The following is a 21,622-nucleotide window of genomic DNA, read 5'->3' on the forward strand; positions in this document are numbered from 1 at the left end:
CAACGGAAAAGCGTCTTTCATTACATGTTTCCTTTCAGGGCTAGAGCCCCAATTTCATTTTGCAAGCTTTATGAAAAATGTGTAGCTTCCTGATGACACCATTATTTAACTCCCTTAACAGCAACAGAAAACATTAACTGTTTTTACTGGATGAGTAATACTCATGATGAATCTGAGGATGTGTAAAACTGACATACACCTTCAATTCAGTTGTGGCAATGACCATAATGCATTTTTTAGTAACCACTTGAAGATAAAAAGCTTTTTTCAAAGAGGTTTTTTCTTCAGGAGAACAAGTAATGTGATGTTACCGCTTTCTTTGGTCTTTCAGTTGAGGACTAGTCAGTTAAAAATTGAGATTGTATGCTGCGCTTCCTTGTTTTTTAGAATAAACAAGTTCCTGCTTCAGCCCGGCAGGATTTTCCTGTATCGTGTTGCTATTATGATCATTTTTAGTGTGGATGATCTGGATGTATCTGTGTGTAGCTGCGGCTGGGTCAGGGTGAAGGATGACTGATATGAAGGGGTTGACCTGTCACATAGCATTTGACTTACCATCCTTGGAACAGGATAAAAGGGGAGCCAAATGTCAAGTGATACAAGTGACGCATCCTCACTCATTCACACACACACACACACACACACACACACACACACACACACACACACACACACACACACACACACACACACACACACACACACAGAGATAGAAGGTTGAGGAGATTAATGTTTTATAATAAAACCTAAAAAACCCACCAGCCATTCTGTGGATAGCATGTAAATACAGTAAGCTTATCATTTCCGTGAAATAATAAGTCACCAGTGGCACTCAGTGTGCTTCAGCCACAAGATTTCCATGCCCTTTTCCGTGAGTGTGTCTGTTCTTGCTGTAGGGCCCCTGTAAGCCCTTGGACCTCTTGGCAAAGCATGGGCTGTGCCTGGTGGGGGGAGATGTGACGGATGCCGGAGCCTCGGAGCCCGCTAGCTGCTCTGTGAATTTTCCCAGACTCATTTGCATTCATAAAGAGCCTGCTCCTTGTCACAGAATGTTTTATTTTTTAGTCTGGCTCCAAAATCCTGTGTGACTCCTGGTGGGAGTGCGCCGGGAAAATCCGACTGTCAAAGACAACAAGATGTATGAATCCCCGTGTCAAACAAGTGTGGCTTCAACGATGACAGATGGAGGAGAGCTGTCCCTCCGTCAATCAGTAGGCTTCATTTTGGAATAAATAAATCTGAATTTCTTCCCCTCCCATAATTACAAGTGTTGCTTTATTTGACAGCCCTCTGTGTTTGTTGATGGGAGTGTGTCTGCTGGTGTGTGTGTGTGTGTGTGGTGTGTGTGTGTGGTGGGCAGTGGCACTGACCAGGTGACAGCTTGATTTAATTCCATATGGAAGTGACTGCAGTGCGGGAGTGCAACTTTTTATTCTAGATTTTTAATCAAGCTTTGGTGTACACATGGAACAGCAGGTGAACGTAAACATGCAATTAAATACAATTAACTTCCAAATTCTCCTTTCTACTCATGCACCTGATGTCCTCGAGCAAAATGCTGCATGTTGTTCTGTTTACACTCTGACCTCTTGTAGATGAAGGGCAGGGACTTCACAAGGAAATCTGGGGCCCATTGTCTTTATTTTCTTCTAAAGAAAACAAACACAATGAGCTGCTGCTACTCGAGGACCCGAAACATTCAATTCCACTGTTTTTTTTTGTAACTACACACGGCTTTGAAAAGCTTTTCGTTTTCCCAACAACAGTAGGAAACAACAGAGCAAGTTGAATGTGAGCGACACAGATTCCCTAAACCTCAAAGAACACGGTGCAAGCGGAGGATGATAAAAAAGGAGAACATCTGGTGAGCCGAGCACAGTGCCAGGACAAGACAAAGCCATGTGTCTGGCAAACACATACCTACACACATACCCAAACACACACACATCCAAACATTTATTCATGCATGCACACACAAACCCGCCTGCCCCCAAACTTGCAAACAAGCACAAAAAAATCTCCCCCACACACACACACAAATACATGCACGTTACACTCTTTGTGCTGGCACTCACACACAGCAGGGTGCAGTTAGAAAGAAAGAAGAAAGAAAGAGTAGGATGTGATTGGAGAGTCCGCTGTTCAGACAAGACTAATCTGCATACTCAGAGGCTTAGAAGTGAATATGCATGAGAGAATAAAACGATATGCCTTCAAGCAGACCACCCGTTCTCTTTGGATTACTGTGCCCACCTCCGAGCCTTTTTTCTTCTTGTTGGCGTGCAATCAAGCTGATTTAGTGTGCACTGGCTGATGGTTTCATACTACAGATTGGACTTAAGAAGTGTTAACCTGTCGAGAAAAAAAACACTGTCTTCAAAGCAAAAGGAACATATAAAAAAAAAAAGGTTCAACATTTGAAAAAGATTATCCTGAGGTGTTTTTGCGCATATTTTCAGGCCTGATTTGGTGGAAATAAGGTTTCAACTGTATAATGAACCTTCTTGGACTTTGCATTTTTATAATCCCAACACTTTTAGATGTACTGCACCTGCTGCATACAACAAGGTACAAAGTGATCTTTAGCTTCAAAACATAGTGGCATCTATTTAGTCCAGGATGTGTGTTTGCAAATGTTTTATCAGATTTTCCAATGTGAATCTGATATATGAGCTTTTATGTTAATCGTTCCAACTGTGTTGCTCATATTCTTTGCCAGACGTCCCTTGTTAAATAGACATTTAATGTCAATGGGACAAACCTGCTCAAATAAAGGCTAAATACAATGAAATAAAACGTGAAGACGAACTGAAGACAGGAAAGTAAATCAGGAGAGAATGAATATTTGTAAGAACTGCGCAGTATTAGACACAGAGCCCTGATGACCCATCAAATATTTAAGAAATGTCTTCTGGAACCAGGAATTCATATTTCAAACTTGCTCTAAGACTGTCTTCTCCAATGAATGAATATTTCATTTCAGAAAAGAGAGTTGCCCTGAAAGGCACCATTACCAAACCCTAATGTCAGGGGGAAAGCATTCTCCACATTTAGTTGGAAGTTAGGGTGAAATGATAAGAGCCGTCCATGCGTAACACAATCTGATGGGGTTATGCATTGGCATCACATTAGCATAGCCTGACGGTGTGTGTGTGTCCCAAATGACTGCAATAGGAAACTAGGGGAATTCAATTTATCATCTCGCTCATCTGGTGAGAAGGAACAAAAGTCTGAAATGTTTAAAAACTCAGCGCTGACACAGTCAGTGCATCAACGTGCAGAGAACAATCTGATCTTTTAGGGAGTGATCTAATTTTAGCAAAGACAGGTAGTTCTTTATCTATTTTCAGGCTAAGAATATCCCAGTTCACACAACAAGAGTCCTGCTGGAGATACCTTCTCACTGAATTAAATTTGTAAGCAAGTGAAAGGTCCGGTTTCAGGAACACAAAGGCAGGCAGTGGTGGAAACTATAATGACTTAAATACAGCGTTTCAGTACATTTTTTAGATACTTTATACATAACTCCACTACCTTAAAAAGGATCCTGTTTTCCTATATTTCTTCCTGAAGCTCTGTAAATGTGGATGTGTAATGTAAGGCAAACTATTTCTTCCTGAATAGGTAAAGTGACTGTCATATCTTCTGACTTGTTCATATGGGTGCCTTCAAATAATGTGTAATGTGCTTACATTCTCAATCTTAGCATTCCTACAACCTGCATATTAAATAGGATTAAAGCAATTTAAAGTCTTCTTTCAGTTTTTTTCAAACCAAAACGTTTGAAGGTTTATTTTAGCCTTCCTGAGAGTTGGATGGGTTCATCTGTATATTACATTTTTGCATCTGCAGCAAAAGTAAAACGTTGATGAAGTAATGTTTTTGAGAGTGCAGGAGGAAATCTGATCAATCACCATGCTGCAATTAAACCGGGGCTTGAGAGTAATCAGGCTAATGCGACACATGCAACCGCTTTGATTTCCTGCCTTCAATCTTTTGTGTGTGTGCACAGTCACTGCCCTGCATGTCTTACTGCAGCGTGTACACCGAGAGGATCGGAGAGGTCATCCCTGAGCAACTACACCTGCTTTTTCTTCCTCTCTAGAATTTTCCCTGCTCGTACAGAAAGAAAAAGAGAGGGCAAGAAAGAGATATCCTTGGTTTGGAAATAGTTAAAGCCATAAAGACGTACAGTACCTCAGCCCTGACCCCATGCCCTCCTAGGTATCCCCCTGCGCGGAATTCTTATTCCCTACCAAACTGACAAAGTGTTTTTAATCTTTTCTTTCCCTCTCTCCTGGAGATTGGGGAAACAAAAATCAATAGCTCCTGGCAGGCGATCTAGCAGGCTGGTGAATTACAGGGTCTGCGCTGCAGCCAGAGCGCTGCATCATAGGGGCCTTGGAATGAGAGACCTTGGGAGAGGTATCAGAGACACAGGAGGTTGCAGGGTCACTCTGGGTCCGCAGTCTGAGGAGCCGGGTATTTACTGCCTAGGCCAGCTCGCCGCGATGAAAAATAACTGCCACACTGAACAGAGAGAGGGATGGCCGGGGTGAGAAAGATGGCGGGAGAGACAGATAAGACAGACGGAGAGGAAGAGAGAGAGGTGGTGCATATACGAGCAGATGAAGTCTTGGGAGACTTTGCTGTGATTTGTGTGTACTCCCCTCATGTGCTATGTGCAGTACAGGTATGATGTCAAGCAGAAGACTAATGTGGTTTTTTCCCCCCTTCTCCCTCCCAAATGGGAAATGATTCATTAGCGTTTGGTTATTTAGAACGTGGCAGCGCAGGCCGATCAATATGCATGGGCCCATCTGTCAATACGTGATTTCTGCTGGTAATTAGCTGATGTGGGCCAGTGGTTGTGAATATTGCCTGGCAACTGACAGCCTGGTTGTTTCTCTCATCACTGGGGGGTGCACAGGTGGTAGTAGCTCACTGCCGATCGATAAAATACTGTGCTTCAAGGTCCAAACCAGGTTCATAAAGACATCATCCATGATAATATATGGAGTAAAGAGTCATTTCTAAATTTTCATTAATTCCAGTATGAAGGAGGGTGTAGATTTATGCTCAAAAAACCAAAGTCATTCAATCATGAATCATAAATAATAACAATGAAAGTTGAGGTTTTACATAAACTTTGAACAGCTACTTGTGTAAACATACATTTGCTCCAGAGGTGGAAATTGCATCTCAGGCACTATGAAAATGTGTCAAATCACTCAATTATAACAACTCGAGACAGCTGGCAGCGAGACAATTAGGAGTGTGAAAATGATAATGATGATTATGATGAACAAAAAAATTAATTGCTTTGTTTTCAAACCGAGGCGATATTTACAGTCTTGTGTGCAACCCCTTGTCTGTTCATGGCTAACGTTCATTTCTTGGTTAGTTGGGTAACCCTCAACTGGATTCAATTAAAAAAAGTCAAATCATCGCTGAAAAACTGTGTCAACAAATATAGAGATTTGGGAAAATTCTGATAAAATGACATTTTTTATTTTAAAATCTTGAGAAATGTCTGGTAAATGTACTGTCACCATCGTTGAATTATTTAACAGGGCCCACCAGGCACAGGGGCCAAAGGGGTCAAGAGCCTCTGTTTGAAAGGGCTGTTAACAGCTCTAGTTGGAAAGTCAATCAAACGAACACAAAGACAATGCATACAACCACAAAGAGACAGAAAGGAACCACAAAGAATCCTGAATTGACAGAAAGTGAAACAAAAAACAGCCACAGAGATACGTCAAAAACCACAAAGAAACACACAATTATCTAAAAGAGACACTAAACAGCCACAAAGACACTCAAAATAACTCCAAAGCTAAGCAAAACCACTGCAAAAAGATGTATATCTGAATAGTAATTGTTAATAATCACAAACTTGGTGCACAATCTAATTCCCATAAAATGATTGTCATAAAGCCGAGAACAGGGCAGGTTTTAAAAATTATGGAAATTCACAGTTTTTACAGGATAGCGACAATGTGAACTAGGCAGTTTGAACAAAAGCTAATTAGTCATACCAGAATCATTGGAATCTTTTGATTCACTTACAGATAAACTAAACCCATTTTCGTAATTAGATTAATTGATCTTGTTTTGGCTTATAGTTGCTTTTCATTACACTTGTAGTAGCTCTTTAAGGAGTAAATTGAACGGGATAAAAGTGATGTCAATAACACAATACTATTCATCCAACTCGAAGAAAATAATCTGGTGAAATGTGCCTCAATTAAACTATTTCTCTTCACCTGAGCCATTACATGTTGTATTCCTTCATTTTACCCTCACAGTATATGTCTAAGTTCATCAGATCACTCAAACAGAGAAGCCAACGAGCATAAGGTGGTGTAAACCTCTGCAGAAGGATGCCTCTCTGTCTCTCTTTGGCATTTGCATATTAGAGTGTTTTCTGGGGAAAATGAGCTGTAGAAATTAATTCAGGATTAATTGGTGCCTTTATCTCGTTAGGACAATCTAATTTAGGGGATGATGGAATTGTTTAGACTCCCTTTTGCATAATTGGATTGCGGTGAATGGCTGTCATTACCGTCTTTTTAGCATCGTCTGTGGGCCCCCTCTCTCTCCTGCCGGCCCCAGCCTCATAAAGAGCGATGATGTGTTACGCCAGTGTTTTGCTAACCCCTGGAACACACCAAGCAAGCTGCAAGAGGCAAGCATGTGGCTAACCGCGCAGCAGTGATTAACTCTCTTCTCAGAGCCATTAGCATTACAGCAAGCAGCACGCTGTTGAGGAGATCTCACATGAACACATAAGCATGTGGCTAACAACACGGCGATCATCGGCTGTTAGAGACAGCCATTAGTTTTTAGTCTCAGATGTTGGCATGCCTTGGTGTGTGTGGTTCTGACAGAAATACCTGACCCCCACAGGAGCTGGGCAAGACATCTCAAAATATCTCAACGCTTTTATTTTGTTTTATTCTCCGGCACACAGACGGTTTGCATTGGGCTAGGTTTTTTTGTTTATTTTTTTAACGTGGGATGAAAATCAATATGAGAGAGGCAAAGCTCATGTAAAGGATCACTCGCTGGACTACCTGATCTTCTCACTTCAACAACATTGATGTAACTATGGAAACAAGTTCCCAAGATAAACGGAGATATGCCTATCTCCTGACAAAAGGCTCTTTTATATCACTCCCAGCCAGTTATACCCTATACCACAACACAGGAGAAGCGTATATCTGCTGCTCCTCGCTATGATACCATCATCATTTTTCTGAAAGCACAAATTGTATAGATATTATTCTGCGGGCCGCTCTCTGGTAAACAAGGAAGAGTGAAATCTAATCTATGGTGCTGATACTCAGGCTGAGCCAGGCTAATTGAGTTGATGTAGTCTGTCCCCGGAGGAGCTGGACATACAGTCAAGACGGACTCTATTAAGTCATATAGCTCACATACTGTACTTACTGGAAGTGACTTGCGTTTATTTTGTCACAGTTGTCAACGGTCGTGACGCACATAAAACTACGGAAAGTACAATCTGATTACTTGCATGTCATTATGAGGATTAAACTGCAGAAAAGTAACAACAAGCAGCCGTGACTGTCCTTGTGTCTGCCGTCATTCCCTATGCCTTCCTCCCCATGTTCGTGATGCACTCTGTGTCATGCTTTTGATGCATTTCAGCCCCCCTCTTCTCGTCTAGTGCCATTTCCATTCTTTGCATAAATGCAGTCTAACAGTATTAAGTATTCATGCGTGTTGGGGAAGGTGGTGCCTGTCCTTCAGGGTAAGTGTCAGGCCTGCGTGCGGCACAAGAAAAGCCCCGGGGAGAGGAGAACATTAGGATCCATCAGCCTGACAGACAAATCATTCTCTCATGTAAACATAAATATGAGGGTATGTTTCCACCGCCATCCCACTATCTGTTGCTAGGCTACCTTGCATTAAGCAGTGTAGCTGTCCCTGTTCATTTTGCTCCAGGGATTCCAGCAATACCATCATATAACCTGCTGAGTCTTAATGAGAAGGCCTGCTCATATGAGTGGATATGAACATGGTGAGATGTGAAATTTATTCAAAACACAGGAATTCAGCTGTCTGTCAGCGTCGTAGCGGCATGGAAATGTTTATGAATTTGAAGTGTTTTGGAAAAAGAAGCTTTGAGGGAAATATTTCTCTGCCTCTGCACAAACACACCTGACATAAGAAAAGGTCACAATGGATCAGCACACACACACACACACACACACACACACACACACACACACACACACACACACACACACACACACACACACACACACACACACACACACACACACACACACACACACACACACACACACACACACACACACACACACACACACACACACACACACACACATACTCACACGCACTGATGCAACACACGTTGGCTTCCACAGTTGCTTAGACACACATTCACACACACACAATAAACAATATGTGACGCTGAGCTCCATAAAGGTCATTTGTTGTTGAGGAATCACTGATCCCCACGAGCATTAACAAAGTCAATTAACAATTCTTCCACAAAGAGGAAAGGAACCCATCTCCCATAAAAATAGAGCGCCGAGTGTCGTCCAAGCACCCTCACAATTATAACAACTCTGCGTCCCCCAGATAATTATGTGAGCCATAAATGGGGAGAGAAAGACAGTAGAAGGCAATGGTCACTGAGAAGAAAGAGAAGGGAGATGAGGGGAAGCAGCGCCAACAGCTGGTTTGAATAGATTGTGTGTGGGATGAATTAAAAAGTTGAACCTTTCCCTGGCCGTATTCAGATGTCTGCCGCTGGGTGATTAATCATGGCCGTCAGGACCTGTAATCCCTTTCAGTGGGAAACAAATGCAGCCACTGTCCTCTCTTCTCCAATGCGCCCAGGGCCCAGGGCCACCAGCCCGCCTGCCTGGTCACAATACCTGAACCGCAGAGAGGGCACCCTGGGGAGCGGGGATGTGTGGACACACTGTAATCTGCTCCAAACATGATGGGAAGAACAAAAAAGCTGGATTTCAACAAAATTGTATGGCACCCTTTATTGGTTTTGTAACATCCTTTTTGTATCTCGCAGTCAATAGTTGAGGCAGGTGGCACGGCGGCACGTCCAACGCAAATGGAGCAGCTATGAAAAAAACAAACATGCCTTCGGGGACCTAAAGAAGGCTGTGAATGGCTTTAGATGACAGAGGAGTTATTTTTTCTCTGACTGATATCAGACCTCTCCTGCTTGCAGCTGCTTTAGTCACTGAACTTCATGTCACGTTCCTACACGGTGGTAAACAGCTGATCTAGTTTAGAAAAGACAGTGAGAAAGTCAAGAGCCAGCAACATTCAGAGCCCGGGAGAAGAAAGTGTGTCATCAGCATAAAAATAGAAGCCCTCTAACGAATTCCTAATCATATCCCCCATTTCCTCGAGGGGCTATGCTAAAGAGGTTAAAACACCAGCCGGTAGATGAGAATATGTGGCGCATTAGCTCTGGAGATTAATTCTTGGCATTCCAAAGGTTTTCACTCTTATTGATTGTTAAATTCCCCATTATCTCCTCAGAACCACAAAACATGACTATTCTCTGTGCAGCCATGTGTCCTTTCTGCAAATGTTAAAAGCTCAATAATGGGGAGTAATTTATCCTTAATGTCTAACACTAGTGAGGATATCAGGGATGCTCTGTGCCTACTTTGTCAATCAATCAAGGGGGAATAATATCCTAAAAGCAAAATGCACTACTTACACATCAAAGGCAGTGAAGAAAGCATCAATCTTGACTTAAGCTTGACTGAATCAAGTAATGCCTGTGTGGCTTTTACGAGTGAATAAATTGAATGCCCTTCAAAAGGGCGCCCCCGTACTGATTCTAATGGTGTATATGGCCTCGCAGTGATCACCCAAAAAAAACTTAGTATTAAAAAATCCTTTGTATCCAACAAAAGGCAAATGTCAGTGTTCCCACTGAGTGAAAGAGTGCTTTTATATGTGTGAAAGGTTGTGAGGGTAGTAATTCAGCGCGGCCGCAGAAGGTGGTGTGTGTTGGCAGCACGGCAGGCTGTGGAGAATGAGCCACGGCCAGCCGTTTCCAGAGCCTTTGTGTGTCTCTGTTTGACCAGGCGTCTCCTGGTCCACAGGAGCACAGCTTCAACACATGGAGCAAAGGAACAAAGCAGCCATTATCAGCCCTATCTCATCCCCACCCTGCCTCGACTCACTGACACCCAGGGACAAACAGTGGCAGGGCCCGGCCGCTCAGCTTTGCTGGGGGACTCTAAAGCGGACACTGAAGCGGACTGGGAGGTCCATTAAACACATAGGCGACACCTTAGCTGTAGACAAACATCAACACAATAGCATGCGGCGCTGGTTGCCACGGAGATGGGGGAAAACAGAGTACAGCGCCAGCGGTGACAAAGAAAGGGAGGGGTCAGGCATCGTGGGCCACTGGCAACTGAAAAGCCTCTGCGAAACACACAACACCCTTTCTTACTTTGTGTCACAAACACTGTATACCTTAAGCATCCATTCAGTAACACGTAAAGATTTACCGACAAGTAATCTGCATACAGGATCTCTGCAACGCAAAGTTTATGCTAATGAAAATAGAGTTTCCAACTGAAGCATATGTGCAGTTTAAATTAGTCTACTCTTATACTAAATGCTCTGTATCAGTATTTACTCCTGTTAGATAATAAACATTGCAAATTCCTTTAGTGAGTTTAAACATGCCATGCTGGGTAGCAGCTCCTTTTTAAGTCACAGTAGTTGAAAACACTACATATGTTTCCATATATGTTGATGAAAGTAATAACCCTCAGTTTATCATTCAATATATGTAGAATACAATCCAAATGTGGGAAAAATATCTTATGTTTGTTATTTCATTCTTGATAAATGTAAGGATTAGAAACGCACTCAAGAGATAAACTTAAAACTAAGTTAAGACACAACAAGAAAAAAGGGTACGACTACTTTACATGAAGTAAATTAAGTGTTTGCAATGGAGGCGTAGTGAAGTATAGACGTTTTAAATTCTACATTTTCTCAGGCTAAACCTTGAATCCCATAAAATAGCTAAAGAAGTACTCTGTCAAAATGTTTAAAACAAGCCTGTTTTCTTAAGTTGACACTTTGGAAAATCTCGGCTTCCATTGGACAGTGAGAAAGGCCTGCACTATCAATCTGTTAACAGAAGCTGTGTTTGTTTATTAATGATGTATGCCTCATGTCTGCTCTCAGTTTGTTAGAACTACAATAAAGTTCAATGTGTGACATAGACTACGTTTCAAATTTTGCATGTAAATTGTGAAAGTACAACTGAGTGTGAAGTGAGTGAGATGAGAGAAATCATCAAAGCTTTAGTAAAGAAAATGAGTGTGCACATAAACACAAAGAACAGTTTACCTGTTTTTCTCACTTGGCTGTCAATTTAAATACTATAAATTCAAATCACTGAATTACAAAACCTGCTATTCCCACAAACCAAAGTAAACCATGTTAATTGTCTATTTAAATGGATGTCATTTATATTAGTGTAATGTTCTTGATGCTGACACATTTGCACCTGAACAGTTATATTTTGGGTTTTTTGCCCTGTCTGCAGATTCCATGCTGGAAGAAAATATTATAATTTGTGTGCTACAGTCGAGTACTCGATGCCTTAGTCTAGAAATGCCAATCATGATATCCATAACTCATAAAGTATTTACAAATAAATGGAGCTGAGGTTTTGCCCTTAGATGATGATTCCAAGTGTAAATGAAATTCAAAAGCGGAGTGGGCTAAATTAAATTGGACAAGTAAGCTGAGGTACCAAACGCTGGAATTTATAGAGAGGGCATTGTGGAAATTGGAGTTTCCTGTTTTGATTTAGTTTTCATTCAGCACAAACTGCATGTGGTGATACATAGTGCTTTTCTGCATCACAAGAGTTTGCTGTTCGAGCCTGCTTTCTGTCTATTTTTTCACTTACGACTAGCGAATAAAACCAGTCGATACAATCATCCCCTCTGACCTCTGAATCTGACAGCATGTCTGCTAAACACTTCAAGTGTACTACGAGAAGTAAGTCAGTTTCTCTTTCGCTCTTCTTCCCTCTCCTCTCTTCCTGTGCTGCTGTTGTGCACAGCTCTTCCTCCTCTCCACCTGCCTGAGCTGCTGTGGCCTTGTCTGAATCCTCTGAATTCCCACTCCACTGCAGTGTATCCGCCTGGAAACACCACAGATGCCAGCACTTGGTAAGTTGCGCAAAAAACAAGGAAAGTGATGGGATGAAGATGTCAGTTATGGCAAATAGAACTCTGTCACACTCCTATAACATCTCTGTCACTGATTATCAGACCGGAGAGTCGAACACACACACATACGCACACACACACACACACGCGCACACACGCACACACGCACACACACACACACACACACACGCACACACACAATGTTGGGCTGATAAACAGAAGCACGAGAAGAGCTCTAATAACACTGAAGTAACTAGATGACACAGATGTGGAAACTAAATATACACAGTGAAGAGCCCTGAAAAATACTCGGCACTGAAAACATTTTTTTTTAAAACAAGGCAACCGCAAAGTCCTTTGTAGTTTTCCCAACTTTAGGTGTCGTGTTAGATCACTGTCAGACTCGATGGACAGTTTTGAAGCAAAACCAGAGATATCATCTTTTCTACTACAGGCTTTATTCTATCTTGTCAAAACATGATGCCTACATTACCCACAGAGTCATTGGAGATTTGGGCGCTTGGTAAAACAACCTAAATAACAATAAAAAACAAAGTCCGTTCGCTGTGTGTTCAGCGCAGCATTTCCATTTATTTTCCAATAAAAGTAGCTAGCACTAGCTCTAAAAGGCGCCAGATGACATCAAACGCTCATTTGCATATTCGTGCCATCGGGATTTACAAAAGCTTAGCGGTTGCAGTAACAGAGAGACCCCTTGTGGTTGAGCCGTATTAGGAATTAATTATAACATAATACATATACAAATATATCTTGGTCATTTCATGATGATATGAAAAGTAACTTAATCTGTCACTTTTTGGAGTTAGAGTTTGCCAAATTGATCAAGTAAACCTCCAGTTGGCAGGAATGGTAAAGTGTTGTCGGTAGTTTCTAAGCTCTGAGAAAACACAGAGAGCGATTTGTTTGGCTTACAATACATCTTGGAAGCATTAGAGTGAGACAGTTGAAAATGTGTCTGATGCGCTATGCACTTTTGTTAAGCTTTTGTTATACTACTTCTATGGTGCAACAGGCGGTGCTAGCACTTGTTGAAACTAATTTACTTTTATTCTGCAAATAAGATGTGATTCAAGTAAAGTCTAGTTCATCTATAATGAAAGAAAAAAAGAAAATGGCTGAAAGAAAGATGCCCTGTTGGCTTTCTGAAATCTGTTGAAAACCCTTCACTGGTTAATACCCCAAATCACATAATATGCACATTTTAACTTGTTGATTAGGTTATTCATCAAGAGTGACAAGATGTATTATTAAGAGAAAAGGGCCCAGGTTTTTGTGTTACGTTGCTGCCAGGAGACCAGAGTGCTTTGTGAAAACAACCTGAGGACCTAGCATTGATTTCATATCTAATTTATTTCCTTGTAGACAGGGGTTTGAGAAAAGGGAGGGTCTTAAGCACTTGGGTTGTTTTTCTTGAGTCCTCCAGGGTGGGAGGAAAGGATCACGGGGTGAGGAGTCAAGGGGAGGACAATGTGACTGATTGAGCTGAGGCATTAGGTCAGCGTCGGGAAGCTGAATCAAACCCAAGCAAGACCCTCCTCACAACTAACTATGATCAAATACATCATCCGGCTCTGTCAACACGTGTGTCCAGCTGGACGCTATATGACTTCCACATGTTCCTATGAGCTGGGCTACACAGCAACACACATTAGAGGCCTTATCAGCACGCAGCTCAAAGCAGAGCCCTGACAAAAGCAGCGTTACAGCGGAATAATGGATGCATGAAATCAATCAGTGAGTTTCAAAAGGTCATAATGGGCAAAGAAACCATATCATCTCTAAAATGGTCCACAAAGAGAAATTCAACAACAGGACATTAATTGGAAACGGGTGAACACGACTTGTTTTAAAATTCAAAACGTGTGTGCTTTTTACATTAGCCAGATAATTAATGTGCTGCAATCATCACTAGTCACTATTGGGATGAGAATTAATCTACACAAAAGCTCCATTTCAAAGAAAATGTATCACAAAGTACATGTTTCTTTTCAGTATTCTTCCAACATTCGTCCACGGTACTTTCAATACAGAATTCAATTATGCGGAACACCTGAACAAACAATATCTCACAGCCAATTATTCAGCGCCTTGGAGACCATTGGCAAACAAATTAGCAATGTTAATGTGAGAGAGTCTTGATATTTTTGGCTGTGTGTGCTTACAAAGGCAGCAGCACTGCTCCCCCGCTCTATAGCTTTTCGGGCTATTGTTGACTGATAAATTAAACAGATTTGACTTGATTTGAGAACAAAAAGGAAATTTCAGATGTCAGTCTGCTCCTCTTCCTCAGATAGGAGTCATCTTCAAACTGTGATTGCAGCATTCATAATTGTCAGAAGCTTCTAGACTAAAAAGAATAATGTTTTTGACTCCAGACAGCCGTATTTCAGGTTCAGTCTGAGCAGTGCTACTCTGCTTGACATTTCAGCTTCCAGACAGAACAATGAAAAACTACCATGAGATATCTTGGCAAGGCTATTGCCCTGTGTATTGATTGGGCAAAGGCCCAACCTCCCCTCACTAAAAAGAGATTAAAATATCAGACTTGTCTAAGACATTTATGGAGTCTGTGACCTCAGCCAACGCTAAAGTGGAGTACATACATCATAGTCCATCTCTGTGAGCTGCACTGAGTCTTGAGTAGCACTGACAGAGAGAGAGAAGAGAGGCTGAGCATTCAACTGCACCTCCATGGGCTGATGCGGAACAGATTAGGCTCCAAACTGTAGGTGTAAATCAACTAAGTTGTTGTTTCATTAAAAATTCACACCACGTTGTTGCATGTTAATGTTTAACACTGTGAGCTGTTGTCTGGGATGCTTCTCTTACACCATCTTTTTTTTTGGTTAAAATGGATGAGATGGATTCTGTGGGAAAGGCAGTGAGACAAAAGCGTGAAAGATGTGTGTATCCATTCACAGCTCCAGAGGACCTTCATTACAGAGCAAGCAGGTCCTGTCAACGTCTTTTCATTACATGGTCCCATATATCCACCCCTGGTGTCCAAACGGTCCGCTCTGTCGCCTGTCAAGAAAAGGCACTCTCGGGGAAAGTCCTCCCATCTCCCCGATCCCCTTCACCACGCCTGATTCCAGACTGCGAGGCGGGAGAGGCCAGGCAGAAAGGGAGGAATCGTGTTTGCCATCAACAGCTCAAGAGAGTAGCATGGCAGCAAGATTGATGACACCCTCCCCGAAAGTAACAAAAGAACTCCTGTGCACGAGGGCCCGCTTATGGGGCTTGATAGAGTTGTCATCCTCTTAATAAACAGCTCTGATATGTCAGCGGCAGTGGCAGCAGGGACTACACCATGTTCACCCACCAAGCCATGGGCAGGACCACCTACTGGCACCACAGCACACACATCCGCGGGCAATCTCTCCACATGGAGCCCCTGTGGGCGTTAGCAGGACGATTACTGGAGAAGAATAAATAAACGCTAAAATATTCCTGTCTCTTAAAATCATTGTTGTGCAAGACAGACTCAAGGTAAATTATGCAATAACATCTGTGGAAGTAATTCACATTCATGGTGATTTTGTTGGGGCGTGAGTTTATCTGTGAGACACAAAACAAGTGCCATTTTTACCTCAGTCAAGGAGGTTAGGTTTTGAACTCAGTTTGCATGTCTGTCAGCAGGATTACAGGAAAACTACAAACTCAATTTTCATGAAACTGGATGGTAGGTTGCTGTTTGGTCAAAGGAAGAGACCATTACATTTTGGAGCGGTTCAAAATAACAGGGAGGTTGAATAAATTATGTTTCACTTAACGTTGCTATATTTTGGTGCACTCGTGTCGTTTGGGAAAAATTCCAAAAATGAGTTCCTCACCGAAAAATAATTCATCTACGGTCGGAACAACGACATGGAAACAGATATTAACGTGTTGCTTTGAGCCATTGACCACAACATATCTACTTTATGGTGTCCACCTTGTTTCCACATCAGGTCTTGAACCACATGTACAGCAAAATCTTTCCAACTCTATCCTAGGAGAACGTTAATGCACCATAAAACCCACAATATTCTGAGCAGTAAAACAAAAGAGTGCTGCTACTTTAGTTCATCAAAAGAACCACCAGGATACTAGCAATCACAATAACTAATGTCTGTGGTGACTGTCAAGCCAGCAAAAACAAACAAAAACTATAGAAAATCAAGCAGTTGTTAAATAAATAAGTTAAAAGCAATAATAAATCTGGCCAATATTATTAATGTACATTTTCTCGGGGTATCAGCTACTATAATATAGCATTACTGTATACTACCATTGCTTTTTATAAGGTTGTTTCACAGTAGCATGAGTTCTGTGTTTTAATTTAAAGAAGAAAAACCGAATAAAAAGGCAGCACATTTTATCAGGAATATGAGAGACGAGGATGACAAACACACAGATTCCTGCCATGAAAATGGACCCAAAAATCGTTTTATATAGTCTGCCACTTACAATATTCACTTATTTTTCACCAGAAATGTTGTTGTCTCTGTCACGATTCAATCTGCAGCACTCTCCCCACATGCTGTATAATACCTAGTTAAAGCCAGCAGGGTGTGAAATGGTATTTGGAAGTAAATGAAACTGACTATGAAACAGTGGAGTTGGGAGATATTGCCATGTCAAGATGACAGACAAGTCCTGGAATGGAGCAAAAAAGTTATTATCCCAAAGAAGAGCAAGGCTGGATTAAATATAACCCATGATGCCTCACACCGCTCTGCCTTCATCCTCGCAGACACCGGAGAGAGAATTCATACAAAAAACAGGCAAAAGGCAAAAATCCCAGCTGCAGCCCAGACTCCTGCTGATTTTCATTTGAACAATCAATAGTATTTCATGCTGCCGTGCCAATAAGTGTTATTGCAAAGTGTTTGGTTATTGATGCTCCATATAAAGTGTTTTGAAGGAGCTTTAGAGGAACACAATCCCTCGAGGCTCCTCCTGGCCTGATTTACAGCTGAACCGATGAGTCACAGAGGACATGCTGGGCATTGAAATAGCGACAAGTATGTTGTCGGCCTTATTAATTTTTAAGGTAGAGTGTTGTCCTGTGGTTTATTAGAGGACATGATGATTAATGACAGCAAGGGAGCGTAGGGGTTAGAGCCTAACTGTTATAAGGTTGAGCGGGGTGAAGGCATATGAGGCTTGGCGCGGTTCTTCATCAACCTGTGCTGAGTGACGAGCTGCAAATCAGTTTCAAAGTCTATAGAGAACATGAGTTTTACTTTAAATCCATTTCCTGAGAATTTGCAATCAAAGAACACAGCTCCATTGGAAGAGTCAAGGTGAACATCATCCTTTGTTTGTACCTCGGACTCCAACAATCTTTCCAACACATTATATTGATATCACTGCTAAAAATAGCCCCCCTTCACCCTGCCCTCTCTTTAGTTTCATCTATGGAGACCCTCGATTAGAGCCTGACAAACCAGTTAGCATTTAATCACACAAAATAAGTAATTATCAAAGGGAAGGTTAATATCACCTTAATAATCAATGAATCACCCTAAATCCGTTTAAAGAAACATTTACAGGTTAAAGGGGAAAATACCACTTCAGTACTTCAATGGTTGATTAAAATAAACCATAAGTCCTAAGTTGGTAGCTGCTGCCCTCTGCTGGAACATCGAGCGATTCTCCAAAACAAAGAGAGCTTTGTTGACAGCCATGTTTTAATCTGTGTCATGTGTATCCTCGATTAATAGCTTTGAAGTGAAACTGATCTTTACTATTAGCGAGTGTCTGATTTCACAACATATTAAGAACGCAGTATTTTTGTTGAACACTTAGATGATGACCATCACAGCACCCAACCAGTGGATCTGCTAAAACTATTAAAACAACAGGTACTTCTCACACAAACTAAACTAGTGTTTCATTTGATCTATCAGTCAATTAACGACCAATTTTGTATATTGCACTGCATTTCTTTGTCATTTAATAAAGCTTTCAATTGATTGTTTTTTGCTAAATGAGCATTCAAACTCTAAATACAGATTTTAATATCTCACCTTAGGATGGAGGTCTAGCAGTATAATAAAATGTAATAATGAAACAATGTGATGTCAGTTTTTTATCTTGATCCGAATTGTAAAATCATTGAATAAAGATATACTGTAAATAATGTGGATGGGTTGCATCACAGTCTATACCTGTTCTGCGTCATCAAGCCTGATACTAAACAGGTGGACTGCAGCACTGCATCCATAGGTAAAAAGCACTAAAATAATTAATGTGTTTTTGGGACATTGATTAAAAGTAAGATTCTTTAAAAATATCAGATTTTCAATAAAAAATTATTGTTGGCAAAAAAGGTATGCTTATGATATTTAGGCAATTACCATGGAATATCTAAAAAATGCAATCAGTTCAATTCATCTTTAACTCTGTATATTGTGCGTTTTGTCTTCAAATGCAGAAAACTGGTGGAAAAAGTGTCTGTGACTGTATAGTGTGTATTAGGCGCCGCTAAAAAGTAGCCTTCTGCGTCATTCTATGCGTCAAAAGAGATGTTTGTGCTCCCTGACCTGGTAGAAAGTCCCTCTCTTATGAAGTCACTCATTTGTTTATCTGCTTTGGGATAATAAGTATGATAAAGAGAGATGTGGGATACATTCATGAGATGTACACACAGTAAAACTTCACTTGTATTACACTTGTTAGTTGTATTATGACATGACAAGTGTCATCATATTAGTGATAAGACATTAACCGACAGTCACATCAGATTCCCACAGTATCAGCAAGTAGACACTATGCACTGATTTATCCTGGTCTAAATGTCTACAGCACTGTACACAAAGTAACCCTGACTTTCAGATGTATTTCAGAATTCAAAAATATAATGATAAGTGTCTGAGATTTATAATAAGGATGGCCTGGTTACATACAGTAAAAAAAAAATCATCCTGTAAATGTCATATTTATGTAAGCTACCACTATTCAAACAATAAGTTCTCTATATAATTGCAATTACTAAATGTTGGGGAAACCAATAACTATGTATTTTATTAAGTTTGTATGAATCGTAGGATACCCTTTAGTCTGTTTGTTATATTATTTAGTTTGAGCTAGTTGTATTGACAGTAGTTCTGCTTCCTGATGCAGACAAAGTGAGGGTCTTAGCCTTGTAAAAAATAATGTCATTTGTTAGACATAGCCAACGATATGTCAGTCAGACAAAACTTTGGCATCAAATAATCTGTGAGTATGTGTCCTTATTAGTATTAGTTGATTATCTTGCGAAAAATATCCCAGTTACAAGATTGTTGTCAGGGATTGTGTTTCACTATTTTGGACTGTGGAGCATAAATGTCAATGTATAATTAGATGTTATCTTAAAATGAAATCTTACAGTGGACGGGTGAAAAAAATGAGCAGATAAATCTCTGGTAATAAATGTAAAGACAATACCATTCTTTGAAAAATAACCCAGGATTTATCAAAATAAAAAAACAAAACCTTGTATTGAATGTAATTCTTAGATTACTCTTTTTTTAATGCAAGTTGCAGCTACTATGGCAATTTCTTGATATCTGAACACGTTTTGGTTTCAGCATCCATCCATCTCCATGATAACTGAGCAAACTCTCAGAACTCTGAGATGTGGTAAAAAGCCCTAAGCAGTTTGAGGAACATTTTCATTCAAAAAAATCATTTTTTTATATTACACATATAAAACAATAATTTTCAAATATTTATAAATACCACATAGTACACCTATGTGGTATTTATAAATATTTGAAAATTATACTTATCAATACCATGACTGACTCCAGATATACTGCTTTGTGAAAACTGAATGAAAAATAAACATCGGTATTTTTCCCCAAAATATGTTTTCAAATGAAAGCTGAAGCCTCAGGTCTTTATCGTTTTGGTCTTACTTTGGTCTTGACTCCTTAGGTCCTCCAGAGTAGAAGTCTGATGGTGTTGTTGTTATTGCCACAGCAATCATGATACAGTGCCTCCTCCTCTTCCTCTTCCTCTTTCTCCTCTTCATCTGCTGCTCTGGAGGTCTGAGTCCATCAGGTGGTGCTGTCCATCCACTGAACTGCAAGACAAAACAATATCAGAAGGTTGTTCATGATCATTTGTATGATGTCATGCAATGTGTTTAAGTGTGTCACAGATACAGGTTCATTTAATACAAATAAGAAAGATGTATAATGTACAACAACAACAACAATATGTAACACTAAAAATCAATAAGGCAGAATATAAATAAAACAAGATGAAAATCCAGATCCAAATCGTAATCAATGATAACATGTAAAATGCATGAATCGTATACAAATATATAACTTAAAATGGTCAGTATAAACACAGAATAAATGCCAGACTAAATTAAGTATCGCATAGTTGAAGTATTGCGCATTATTACATTATGTTACAAAGCTTTTGTCATCGGTGTATCAGAGGGGGCCAGAACCAGATCAAACAAGAAACGTTAAAAGGGACACAGTCGACCTGGATACTAAAGCAACAAAATGTCATTCTGTGTCATAGATGGGAGAGTCTGTAAATATGAATACTAACATTGTGTTGCTGAATTCACTTGGCACACTTTGTCCACTAGTTTGAATCCAGGGCACAACAGGGCTCCAGGCTGATAAGCTACATGTTTGTGGTTCATTTCTTCCTACAATGATTCAAAACAACATACATACAATGCAAAAACCCTGTTTTCCAGAGGCTGCTGCAGAGCTTTGGTGGAGAATTCCTCTTTCTTTAGAAGTGGGATCAAATAAATGTCCAGCTTCTGCCACAGTCCCAGAGGGTGGGGAATGTATTTTAGCCTGCAGTCAGGCCATTAGCCGACAATCATTAGGAGTTTTTCTACACTGTCTCCCCCCAAATTGTCCAGGGTAACTACAACTAAAGACTTGTTCATCCTTGTCTCAATTCAGCACCACCTTTACTTACAGTTCAAAGCAAGCTTAATGCCACAAGGTCAGTTGGCATCTTGAGGATTGAGGCCTGAGGCGACATCTCCATGCTCTTTGGCCCTGGGAACATTTCACGTTGCTTTGCAGCTGCAGAAGGTATCCAAAAGGGCATAGTTTTGACAACTACATCAATGTCCATGCCAGCTGATATGATGTAACTAAGCATGCATATAGGAAAACTAACTATTATTTCATTATTGATTAAATATTAGCCTTTGAAATGTCAGACAAATTGTGGAAAATGACTACCTCATATTCCTCATATACCTATATAATATGTTTTGATGAATATGATTGACGCATTAGTGTTATCAAAGCTGGTAAAGGTGCAGCATGTCTGAATACTATGCTGCAGGGTAGCTTGTGAATTTACTACAGCTTCCAAGTGTAACTAAAGTATTTTTTAAGTGT

Source organism: Notothenia coriiceps, unplaced genomic scaffold, assembly GCF_000735185.1.
Source record: "Notothenia coriiceps isolate Sejong01 unplaced genomic scaffold, NC01 NC01_scaffold00003305, whole genome shotgun sequence".
NCBI classification, from domain to species: domain Eukaryota; kingdom Metazoa; phylum Chordata; class Actinopteri; order Perciformes; family Nototheniidae; genus Notothenia; species Notothenia coriiceps.